Here is a 12,415-nt window from a genome sequence, read left to right on the forward strand (position 1 = left end):
GATCTGAGAGCATGGCACTCGGGCCCTAGTGACAAGCATTAAGCATAACAAGTTGCAACAATATCATAAAAGTACCAATTACGGACACTAGGCACTATGCCCTAACAATCTTATGCTATTACATGACCAATCTCATCCAATCCCTACCATCCCCTTCAGCCTACAGCGGGGGAATTACTCACACATGGATGGGGGAAACATGGCTGGTCGATGGAGAGGCGTCGGTGGTGATGATGGCGATGATCTCCTCCAATTCCCCGTCCCGGCGGAGTGCCAGAACGGAGTTTCTGGTCCCGAGACGGAGTTTCACGACGGTGGCGGCGTACTGGATGGTTTCTGGCGACTTCGACTTCTCGTCTCGCGTTTTTAGATCGAAACCCTTAAGTAGTCCAGAGGAGGGCGTCGGAGGCCAGCCGAGGCGGCCACACAGTAGGGCGGCGCGCCCCCCTCCTGGGCCGCGCCGGCCTGGTGTGTGGGGGCCTCGGGCCTCCACCTGGCTTGCCCTTCTGGCTCCGTAATTCTTCTGGAAAAATAAGACCCTCGACATAAATTCCGGGGATTTTCCCGAAAGTTGGATTTTTGCACAAAAACGAGACACCGTAGCAATTCTCACTGAAAACAGCGTTAGTCCGTGTTAGTTGTATCCAAAATACACAAATTAGAGGCAAAACAATAGCAGAAGTGTTCGGGAAAGTAGATACGTTTTGGACGTATCAATTTCCTTCTCTGCTTTTGTAAGAGCGTAGCTGGAGTAATGACGTCCTTTATCTGTCTCATGCTGTTTTTTGGTGTCTTTCATACATTGCTGGTCCTCCCGTGTTTCTGGTGTATCTTTTGTCTTCCCGTACAAGCCCAGGAAGCTTAGCAGGTTCACGCAAAGATTCTTCGTCACGTGCATCACATCGATTGAAGAGCGGACATCTAAGACTTTCCAATAGGGTAGATCCCAAAATATAGATTTCTTCTTCCACATGGCCGCGTGTCTGGCAGCGTCATTCAGAACAGACCGAACCACTACCTCCGTCATTGCAAGATGAAGATGATATTGTTGTGAATCTCAAGTCCAATGAAGTCAGGATTGGACCTGTGATAAGAGCTCGTGCGAAGCTCCTAAAACAATAGGTGAACTTGTTCTTAAATGATACTTTGATTGATGAGAATTTTATACCGCCTAAGTCCTTTGATTGTGTATGATCAGGTACGAGGATAAATGAAGCATCGCACAAGGAGGAGAACAGCGGACATGGAGCTAGACATGAAGACATCCCATGGACGCGCGAGGGAGGAGATGGAGGCATGCGTGAAGGAGGGAGAAGAAGTCCAGGCCGGCGCCACGCTTGGCGCAACCGGCCGTCACGCCGAACAGCCCGGCCCCACGCTCGGCCACACCGGCTCCTACGCCTAATGAGCCCGGCGCCCGCTGTTGGAGATATGCCCAAGAGGCAATAATAAAGTGGTTATTATATATCTTTGTGTTTATGATAAATGTTTGCATACCATGCTATAATTGTATTAACCGAAACATTGATACATGTGTGTTATGTAAACAAGAAGGAGTCCCTAGTAAGCCTCTTGTATAACTAGCTTGTTGATTAATAGATGATCATGGTTTCGTGATCATGAACATTGGATGCTATTCATAACAAGGTTATGTCATTAGATGAATGATATAATGGACACACACCCAAATAAGCGTACCATAAGATCACGTCATTAAGTTCAATTTGCTATAAGCTTTCGATACATAGTTACCTAGTCCTTCGACCATGAGATCATTTAAATCACTTATACCGGAAGGGTACTTTGATTACATCAAACGCCACTGCGTAAATGGGTGGTTATAAAGATGGGATTAAGTATTCGGAAAGTGTGAGTTGAGGCATATGGATCAATAGTGGGATTTGTCCATCCTGATGACGGATAGATATACTCTGTGCCCTCTCGGTGGAATGTCGTCTGATTAGCTTGCAAGCATGTGAATAGTTCACAAGAGATGATATCCCACGGTACCAGTAAAGAGTACTTGTCGGAGACGAGGTTGAACAAGGTATGGAGATACCTATGATCAAACCTCGGACAAGTAAAATATGGCGTGACAAAGGGAATCGGTATCGTATGTAAATGGTTCAATCGATCACTAAGTTATCGTTGAATATGTGGGAGCCATTATGGATCTCCAGATCCCGCTATTGGTTATTGGTCGGAGAGGAGTCTCGACCATGTCTACATATTTCACGATTCGTATGGTGACACACTTAAGGTTTGATGTTGTTTTAAGTAGATATGGAATATGGAATGGAGTTCGAATTTTGTTCAGAGTCTCGGATGGGATCCAGGACATCCTGAGGAGGCCCGGAATGGTCCGGAGAATAATATTCATATATAGGAAGTCACTTTCCAAGTTTGGAAATGATCCGGTGCATTTATGGAAGGCGCTAGAATGTTCTAGAACCTTCCGGAAGAAATCACCATGGAAGGTGGAGTCCCAGTTGGACTCCACCAACCCTAACTTGCCAACCAAGTGGGAGGGTGGAGTCCATGGAGGACTCCACCTCCTTGGCCGGCCAAGCAAGGGGGAAGGGGAGAGTCCATGTCCCTCTAGGTTTCGTCCATATGGAAGTTTTTGAATTGGGGTCTTATTCGAACACTTTGGGCAAACCCTTGGGGTTCCACCTATATAATGATGGAGAGAGGGAGGGGGTCGGCCACCACCTTGGCCGCACCAACCAGAGGCACCAAGGCCGCCGCCCCAGCTGTCCCCTCTCCCCAAACCCTAGCCGCCCCCCTCCTCATACACCTCCCGTAGTGCTTAGGCGAAGCCCTGCCATCGTGCTGCCGGGATTCCAAGGAGGATCTACTACTTCCGCTGCCCGCTGAAACGGGGAGAAGGACGTCGTCATCAACACCGTACGTGTGACCGAGTACGGAGGTGCTGCCCAACTGTGGCACCGTCAAGATCTTCTACGCGCTTTTGAAAGCGGCAAGTGATCATCTTCTGCAACAACAAGATCTAATCTCGTAGGCTTTGGAAATCTTCAAGGGTTAGTCTCATGATCTTCTCGTTGCTCCCATCTTCTAGATTGGATCTTGGCTTGTTATTCGTTCTTCCGGTAGGAATTTTTTTTGTTTTCTATGCTACTAATCCCATCAGTGGTATCAGAGCCGTGTCTATGCATAGATTGGTTGCACGAGTAGAACACAATGGTTTTGTGGGATTTGATGCTTTTGTTTTCTTTAGTTCGTGTACATTGCATCTTGCGGGATGGTGGGATGAAGCGGCTCGGGCTAACTTTACATGACCGCGTTCATGAGATTTGCTCCACGCTCGACATGCAACTTGTATTGGATAAGTGGCTTTGCGGGTGTCTGTCTCTCCCACCATAGTGAAGATTCAATCTACTCTTTCTATTGACAATACTAGTATCACCGTTGTGGTTCATGTTCGTCGGTAGATTGGATCTTACTCGAAAACCCTAAACCACGTAAAATATGCAAACCAAATTAGAGGCGTCTAACTTGTTTTTGCAGGGTTTGGTGATGTGATATGGCCATGATGTGATGATGAATATGTATGAGATGATCATTATTGTATTGTGGCAACCGGCAGGAGCCTTATGGTTGTCTTTAAATTTCATGTTGAAGTATTATTTCAAAGTAGTTGTAATAGTTGCTACATGGGAGCACAACCATGAAGACGGCGCCATTGACCTTGACGCTACGCCGACGATGATGGAGATCATGCCCGTTGATGGTGGAGATCATGTCGGTGCTTTGGAGATGAAGATCAAAGGCGCAAAGACAAAAGGGCCATATCATATCACATATGAATTGCATGTGATGTTAATCCTTTTATGCATCTTGTATTGCTTAGATCACGACGGTAGCATTATAAGATGATCCCTCTCACTAAATATCAAGATAATAAAGTGTTCATCCTTAGTATGCACCGTTGCTAAGACTTGTCGTTTCGAAGCATCACGTGATGATCGGGTGTGATAGATTCTACATGTGCATACAACGGGTGTAAGCCAGTTTTGCACACGCGGATACTAAGGTTGCCTTGACGAGCCTAGCGTGTATAGACATGGTCTCGGAACACGGGATACCGAAAGGTAGAGCATGAGTCATATGAATGATATGATGAACACTTTGAGTGTTCGCCTTTGAAGCTAAATCTTTTCTCGTGATGATCGGAATTGGTGTAGTGGATTTGGTTCGTGTGATCACTAAGACAATGCGAGGGATATTGTTTTGAGTGGGAGTTCACCTAGTTAATTTAAGAATTAAAATTTGAATTCAATTTATCATAAACTTAGTCTAAACTCTTTGCAAATATGTTGTAGATCATGGCGTCCCCCTCCAACAATTTTAACCAGTTCCTAGAGAAAGAAAAACTTAAAAGCAATGGTAGCAACTTCACCGACTGGTTCCGTCATGTGAGGATTTTCCTCAATGGTGGAAATCTGCAATTTATGCTCGAAACACCGCTAGGTCCCCCACCACCACCTGTAGTATCTGAGGATGTAAAGAATGTTTACGAGACTCGGGTGATTCGGTACTCTCAAGTTCAGCGTGCCATCCTCTGCAGCCTAGAGGCGGAGCTCCAAAAGCGTTTTGAGCACCACGACCCTTATGAGATGGTCCATGAGCTAAAAGCTATCTTTGAAACTCATGCGGCCGTTGAAAGCTATGAGGCCTCGAAACACTTCTTTGGTTGTATGATGGAAGAGGGCAGCTCCGTTAGTGAGCACGTGCTCGCTATGTCCGGGCATGCGAAGAAGCTCAGTGACTTGGGGATAGTGATTCCTAACCAGCTGGGTATTCATCGTGTCCTCCAATCACTGCCACCAAGTTACAAGAACTTTGTGATGAACTACAACATGCAAAACATGAACAAAGAGTTACCTGAACTCTTCTCCATGCTGAAATCTGCTGAGATTGAGATAAAGAAAGAACACCAAGTATTGATGGTCAACAAGACCACCAGTTTCAAGAAGCAGGGAAATCCTAATAAGAAGGGAAACTTAAAGAAGGGCGGCAAGAAAGTTGCTGCGCCTCCTGAGAAGCCTAAGGCTGGCCCTAAACCTGATACTGAGTGCTATTACTGCAAGGAGAAGGGGCACTCGAAGCGTAATTGCCCCAAGTACATGGCTGATCTGAAGAGCGGCCTTGTCAAGAAAAAGAAAGGTATATTTGCTATACATGTTATAGATGTCTATCTTACTGGTTCTCGTAGTAGTGCCTGGGTATTTGATACTGGTTCGGTTGCTCACATTTGTAACTCGAAACAGGAACTACGGAATAAACGAAGCCTAGCGAGGGACGAGGTGACGTTGCGCGTTGGAAATGGATCCAAGGTCGATGTGATCGCTGTTGGCACGCTCCCTCTACATCTACCTTCGCGATTAGTTTTAAACCTCAATAATTGTTATTTGGTGCCTGCGTTGAGCATGAACATTATATCTGGATCTTGTTTAATGCAAGATGATTATTCATTTAAGTCAGAGAATAATGGCTGTTCTATTTATATGAATAATATCTTTTATAGTCATGCGCCTGAGATGAATGGTTTATTCTTTTTAAATCTCGATAGTAGTGATACACATGTTCATAACATTGATGCTAAGCGAATTAAATTGAATGATAATTTTACTTATATGTGGCACTGTCGTCTTGGTCATATTGGAGTGAAGCACATGAAGAAACTCCTTTCCGATGGACTTCTTGAGTCACTTGATAGATGCGAAGCATGTCTAATGGGAAAAATGACTAGGACTCCATTCTCTGGTACAATGGAGCGAGCTACACACTTATTGGAAATCATACATACCGATGTATGCGGACCAATGAGTGTAGCATTGCACGGTGGTTATCGTTATGTTCTAACCTTTACGGATGATCTGAGTAGATATGGGTATATTTACTTCATGAAACATAAGTCCGAAACTTTCGAGAAGTTTAAGGAATTCCAAAGTGAAGTAGAAAATCAACGTAACAAGAAGATTAAGTTTCTGCGTTCTGATCCCGGAGGCGAATATCTGAGTTATGAGTTTGGCATGCATTTAAAGAAATGCGGAATACTTTCACAGTTGACACCGCCGGGAACACCATAGCGCAATGGTGTGTCCGAACGTCGTAATCGAACTCTCTTGGATATGGTTCGTTCTATGATGTCTCTTACTGATTTACCGTTATCGTTTTGGGGTTATGCATTAGAGACAACCGCATTCACTTTAAACAGGGCACCATCTAAATCCGTTGAAACGACACCGTATGAATTATGGTTTGGAAAGAAACCTAAGCTGTCATTCCTTAAAGTTTGGGGTTGCGAAGCTTATGTAAAAAAGTTACAACCTGACAAGCTAGAACCCAAAGCGGAGAAATGCGTCTTCATAGGATACCCTAAAGAAACTATTGGGTACACTTTCTATCACAGATCCGAAGGCAAAATCTTTGTTGCTAAGAACGGATCCTTTCTTGAGAAGGAATTTCTCACTAAAGAAGTGACTAGAAGGAAAGTAGAACTCGACGAGGTTATTGAACCTTCTCTCATAGATCAGAGTAGCGCAGTACCAGAAGATGTTCCTGTGTAGCCTGCACCGATAGGAGAGGAAGCAAATGATAATGATCATGAAACTTCGAACGAGGAAGCTACTGAACCTCGCAGATCGACGAGGGAGCGTACCACTCCTGATTGGTATGATCCCTGTCTAAATGTCATGATTGTGGACAACAATGATGAAGACCCTGCGACGTATGAAGAAGCGATGATGAGCCCAGATTCCAACAAATGGCAAGAAGCCATGAAATCCAAAATGGGATCCATGTATGATAACAAAGTGTGGACTTTGGTAGACTTACCTGATAGCCGCAAGGCTGTCAAGACACTAGTAGGGAAACGCTTATAGGTGGAGCTTAGTTCTGTGGCGCACCACTAAAAATGCGCCACAGAAAGTTATTTTGTGGCGCACCAGGCACGGTGCGCCACAGAAATAGCTTAATTTTGTGGCGCACAAGGGAACCATGCGCTACAAAAACTTGGTGGGGCCCACACCCTGTCACGCCGAATCATTGGTTTTACTTTTTCTATGGCGCACAACACTTGGTGCGCCACAGAAATAACGTATTCTGTGGCGCACTAGCCTCGGTGCGCCACAGAAATAACGTGTTCTGTGGCGCACTGGCGCGGGTGCGCCACAGATATAACTTCTCCTATATCATGTCGTACCCCTCCCTCGCCCGTACCACTCTCTCCCCTCCCCCTACTGCCGCGCGCCGCCGCCTTCCATGGCGAGCGCTGCCGTCGCCGCCGCCGCCGCCGCCGCCTTCCTCCGCGAGGGCCGCATGCCGCCACGCTCCACTCATCCCCGCCACCAGCAGCACAAGCCGCTGCGGCGTCGAGGAGGAGGGGCCGGCGCGGCGTCAAGGTGGAGGAGCCGCCACCGCGTCAAGGTGGAGGAACCGCTGCGACCTCCACCCCTGCCGTCGTCGTCGCTGAGCTCCTCCACAACTGTCGTCGTCGTCGGTGAGCTTTCTCCCCTCCCCTCCCTCTTCCTCACACTCATGCAGGGGCAAGGTATATGTAGAGGCAGGTGGGCACTTGGTCCCGGTTGGTAAGGAAAACCGGGACCAAAGGGTTTCGAGGCCTGACACGGCCTGCCACGCCCTGCTGCAGCCCCTTTAGTCCCGATTTGTATTACAAACCGGGACCAAAGGCCCCAAACGAATCGGGACCAGAGGGTGGGGTCACCCCGCGCCGAACGAATCGGGACCAATGCTCCCTACTGGTCCCAGCTCGTTATAAAACCGGGACTATTGCTTCCAGGGATGCTGAACAAAAGAAATGTTCTCTACTAGTGCAGGTTGTAGTGTTTTGGTTGTAGGCGACGGCCGTGTTGACGAAGATGTCGATGAAGACCATGTTGATGTAAATCTTGGCGATGTAGTACTCGGCGTAGACCGTGATGTAGTCATACAGCTTGGCCTAGTTGTTCATATCGATGTAGTCTGGGTTAATGTTGCAATGGAGTCGGGGCGGCGCGTGGATGATGTTGCTGCGCTGGCTCGTGAGAGACCCACGCATGTGTCGACGGCGTTGCGTGCGTTGTAGACGAGCGCCTGATGTAGAAGCTCCTGGTGCATGTACGTAATTAGCTTCAGATCACGCGCGTAAGACATTGCAGTGCTGCGCGTCCCGTGGCCGTAGTCACACGCACGGCTTGTACAGCTGTACTGGTTGGCGCTGAGGCAGATCTTGCCCGCCAGCTTCACCGGAGTAGTGCGTCGTCGTGGACACCGATGTTGCATATTTTCACCGAATTTTGAAGGTCGTGCTTTAGGAATTTATTTGGTTTATTGGATCTAATCTACGTACTCAAAATTAAAAGAATCGATCTGATCTTTGATCGAGACCGGGTGCCGCGCCCTCGAGGAGAGATCTCCCCGGAGGTGGCGCGATGCGAAAGTGGTGGGAAAATCTAGGATCGACACCGTGAGGCTAATCGCTCTGATACCATGTAAAAAATATTAAAACCTTAGAATTGTGTGTTGTATTGTCATAACCCTTTAAAGATATATATAGAGGTACAAAGGGGAGGTCGATTTGGAGTACAACATGGTACCAAATCCTAGTCTATCTCTGTCCTAATCCTAATATACACTATAGTCTAACACTAATGTCTCTATGCCCTCGAGAAAAGCAGATATGGAGGGACCTTGGTCTGGATTTGCAAACTCAGAAGGCTTGTGAGGTGGGGCTAGTGGGCCGAGCAGGTCAGGCAGAGTACTTGATACATTGTTATGCGATTCATGGGTGCCATCGTCCATGGTTGGTCATCTCACTTTATCAACCAATAGAGGCAAAAGTCTGTTTACAAATATGTAGGCTGTTCAATTATTGCTTGGCATGCAGCAGCTGAGGTCCGAAGACCACCTACACTCTTTATTTTTGCCATGATAATTCTAGGCAACATAGTTTTATGGCAGAAGAGCCTAGTACTTATCTCGTTCAGAGTCTCCTAACATGTGGGAATAGTGAAGGAGGACCCTTATTCCTTTTGGGTGAATGGAGGTGTTTAGTCGCCAAACATCACCCCCAATTTTTGGTTGAGGTCTCTCCACGACCTAAATGGATGCGTCAAGATTATCGAGGCTGATCCAATACTTAATCGTACTCCTGAGTGTCAAAGTAAACTGACATTTGAAGGAAATGCGGGTTGAAGACTCTTGCACGCATTTACAAACAAAGGGCAAAGGCCGGGGTTGGGTTGGCTCTCCAAGCGATTGGTGGTCCAAACTCTACTTTGGATATATGGCCAGCCACTCAAACACGGATTCAGCTATAACATCTTAAATTTCGGACCCTTTGCAAACCGTTAATAGGCACACATGTTCTCATGAAAGAAAAGTAAAACGAAATAATAATACCACATAATTTTTTCCAATGCTTCCCATTTTTTATGAAGTTTTAAATATGAAGTGTTGATCACCATTGCCTTGTATATCTAGGTGCATAATATATAGTGACACCTTCCAAAGGTATGCAACTCCGTGACGATAGATGTTTGTAGTACCTATGTAGGAGAGTCTATAAAATTGTTTTTTCTCGGATCCAACACAAGACTAAGCGCATGGGACTCTTAGCGATGGTCATGGACTCGTGGTATCCACATACTCCCTCCATTCTCAAATAAGTGGACGTTAGCCTCAAACTTTATCCACAAAAGAGTGTACTTCTACCTTCCCAATGTACTTTAAATTAGCAAAAATTACTTCTCTCTCGTCACACATAAATCAAACCTAATAATATTTAGCACATGTTATCTTGATTTTCTACATACCCTTAGCTTATTGGAGATGATAGAATTAAAGAGGAGAGAGATGGTGATTTGCATCTTTCCAATCTAATTTTCTCTTCACTTGATACTCTGCCTTAAACCCCGCACATTCACTTATTCGTGGAGGGAGGGAGTAGAAGGGAGGGAGTAGAAGGTTAAACAACTTATGTTTACGAGAAATAATAGTGGACTTTAAGTATTACTCCCTCCGTTCCTTTTTATAGTGCCTATAGATTTTTGGCATTTGTTTCAGAATATAAGGTTGTAGCTTAGCTTTTTTTCAATTACCCCCCTCCCCGTTCAACTCCGAAATCGTTCAGCTCCCAATTTTTTTATGGTAAGTTAGTAAGATATGAATTTCCCAAATTTTACGTTGATCTCAAACCGTTCAGCTAGGGGTCTTGTGTAAAAAATACTCTTGCGCTAATTTCCGTGCCGAAAAACTATAGGCACTATAGAATGAAACAGAGGGAGTATGTCTTAGTGGCTTCCTATCAAGTAGTGCTAGCATGCAGTCAAATTTGAATCTGCATGCATATGCATGTGGCTTCCTCCAAAAAAAACAACAACATGTGGCTGGTTTACCGCGGCGGAGGTATGCATGCATGCATGTTGTTGTAGCTGCGGATGACTGATGACAAAATCTTCAAGTCAATCAACGAACTAGTATTAAACTTATATGGTCATGCGGTCTACCATGACTGGAACTACTTTCCATGACTAGTTGGCGAGGGCAGCACCTTGCTAAGCCTCCGTGCGCCATCTCGTTGCACGTTTACCATTGAAAGGTGGCTGAAACGATGAGTCGTAGGAACGTTTTCATGATCCTTTTGCTAGTCCTTGGTCGACGATGTTTTGAAAAAAATAAGATATAAGTCTAGTATTGCGTGTTTTGAATGTGTGTAGCTTCAGTACTACTCCCTCCGATCCAAATTTGCGATGAGTAATTTGGATCGGAGAGTAAAGTGACTTGGAGATGATGACCAAATGATTTAATATTTATCCAAAAGCTTTGGATTTAATATAAATATGTTTAATTAGACTGATTATGAATAAATTTCATGTATTCAGACAATTTACTCCACCGTAATAATAATAAATACTCTCACCACAGTGAATAACATCACTCATGCATTCACCTTAAGTAACATGCATTGTGTTGTGCTCCGTAGGTAGCCACCTAGCCCACTATGAATACCCGTGTCTTGCACCAAGGTCAACTAAGGTTATCACCAGTTAAACCGAATCAATTGCCTCCACTTGTTAGAGCAGGGAAGAGGGAGATGCAATGAGCGATGCAAGATCTATGCATTGCATGCTACCTAAAAACTGCACACAACAGAGAGAGAGGCAACCCCAACCACCTACAGTGGAGGATTGCCTCTCCGACCTCAAATGGTAGCAAGGATAGCAATGCCCTATTAAAGTCGGATCTCAAAGGGATTACATGCCTCCAAAACCAATATGAGATGAAACCGCAAATGTTCCTGTTGGGTTGTGTCGTCGTAACAGGAAAGTTTCAATCTGCTGGTGCCTTGTGGTGCGCACGCAAACCTAGCGACACGCTTCACAGTCCACAGGGCTGGAGTGTAGTCCGACCTAGAAGATGACGAGAAAATACCATTACTCAACATAGAATAAGAACTCCATAGATCCTTCAGGGCTGCAGGTAGACATGCCAGCGTAGATCAAATCTCTCAAACATCTAGTGAGAAGCTTGGATCCACCCTTCCCGCAGACGATTGGGGATGTGACAGTTGCATGCGGAGATGAGGAGTTGGGACGAGGGAGGTTGCGGAGGACAGGTAGAAAGGGTTTTGGGACTCATGAGGGCACTACTGCGTTTAACCTGCAAGCAGATGAATAATTCTTGGCATGTTCTATTAGGAAAAATCCACGAATTCACCATGACAAACTAATGCAAATGAAATGTTGAAAGGAAAAATCTTGAAAACCATGTCAATGCCGAAGCCATTTCTATTACTGATATGGAAGGAGTAACTAGAATGTATCACAAAATATACATGAATAAAGCCTCTTTCCAAAGTGTATCTACAATAACAGAAAATAGTTGTTAAATTTACATTTTTCATACCATTTCAGTATTAGGAATGCTATTAATTATTTTCGGTGAACCGGAGGGAGTTATAAGTCAATTTGTTATTTTTCTCGACTTGTGATTATGTACACACTGGAAACTAAATGCACTAAACGAGACTCACAGAGTCATGCAATTAGATCTAAAAAAAGTGTGCATGCAATTTTCTTGGTTCTATTATTATTATTATTAATAATTATAATATAACATGTAGGTCAAATCTGCATGTGGTTCTGCTACAGTGGCCGCACCATGCATGTTGCTGTAGCCAACGGATAGTAAGGGGGAGATGATCGAGGTCGTCCAGGACATAAATGTTCAAGTCAATCGACGAACAATTCAAATCGTTCGCCGTCATGCAGTCTTCACGGCCTAGAACCACTTGTCTCTCACCCACGATTCGGGGGATCGGCCTGTGGTAGCCTTATGACAATATTGGCTGTTCAGTGAACTCTACCACATATACTATCGATTCTTCTAT

This window comes from Lolium rigidum, chromosome 1, assembly GCF_022539505.1.
Source record: "Lolium rigidum isolate FL_2022 chromosome 1, APGP_CSIRO_Lrig_0.1, whole genome shotgun sequence".
In the NCBI taxonomy this organism is placed as follows: Eukaryota; Viridiplantae; Streptophyta; class Magnoliopsida; order Poales; family Poaceae; genus Lolium; species Lolium rigidum.